We start from the raw sequence: 1,180 nt of genomic DNA on the forward strand, positions 1-1,180 counted from the left end.
TAGGAGTTTTATAGTTTCTGGTCTTACGTTTAGATCTTTAACCCATTTTGAGTTTATTTTTGTGTATGGTGTTAGAAAGTGTTCTAGTTTCATTCTTTTATAAGTGGTTGACCAGATTTCCCAGCACCACTTGTTAAAGAGATTGTCTTTAATCCATTGTATATTCTTGTCTCCTTTGTCAAAGATAAGGTGTCCATATGTGCGTGGATTTCTCTCTGGGCTTTCTATTTTGTTCCATTGATCTATATTTCTCTCTTTGTGCCAGTACCATACTGTCTTGATGACTGTGGCTTTGTAGTAGAGCCTGAAGTCAGGCAGGTTGATTCCTCCAGTTCCATTCTTCTTTCTCAAGATAGCTTTGGCTATTCGAGGTTTTTTGTATTTCCATACAAATTGTGAAATTATTTGTTCTAGCTCTGCGAAGAATACCGTTGGTAGCTTGATAGGGATTGTATTGAATCTATAAATTGCTTTGGGTAGTATACTCATTTTCACTATATTGATTCTTCCAATCCATGAACATGGTATATTTCTCCATCTATTAGTGTCCTCTTTGATTTCTTTCACCAGTGTTTTATAGTTTTCTATATATAGGTCTTTAGTTTCTTTAGGTAGATATATTCCTAAGTATTTTATTCTTTCCGTTGCAATGGTGAATGGAATTGTTTCCTTAATTTCTATTTCTGTTTTCTCATTATTATTGTATAGGAATGCAAGGGATTTCTGTGTGTTGATTTTATATCCTGCAACTTTACTATAATCATATATTAGTTCTAGTAATTTCCTGGTGGAGTCTTTAGGATTTTCTATGTAGAGGATCATCTCATCTGCAAACAGTGAGAGTTTTACTTCTTCTTTTCCAATTTGGATTCCTTTTATTTCTTTTTCTGCTCTGATTGCTGTGGCCAAAACTTCCAAAACTATGTTGAATAGTAATGGTGAAAGTGGGCACCCTTGTCTTGTTCCTGACTTCAGAGGAAATGCTTTCAATTTTTCACCATTGAGGATAATGTTTGCTGTGGGTTTGTCATATATAGCTTTTATTATGTTGAGGCATGTTCCTTCTATTCCTGCTTTCTGGAGAGTTTTTATCATAAATGGATGTTGAGTTTTGTCAAAGGCTTTCTCTGCATCTATTGAGATAATCATATGGCTTTTATTTTTCAATTTGTTAATGTGG

This window comes from Bison bison, unplaced genomic scaffold, assembly GCF_000754665.1.
Source record: "Bison bison bison isolate TAMUID 2011002044 unplaced genomic scaffold, Bison_UMD1.0 scf7180017864324, whole genome shotgun sequence".
NCBI classification, from domain to species: Eukaryota; Metazoa; Chordata; class Mammalia; order Artiodactyla; family Bovidae; genus Bison; species Bison bison.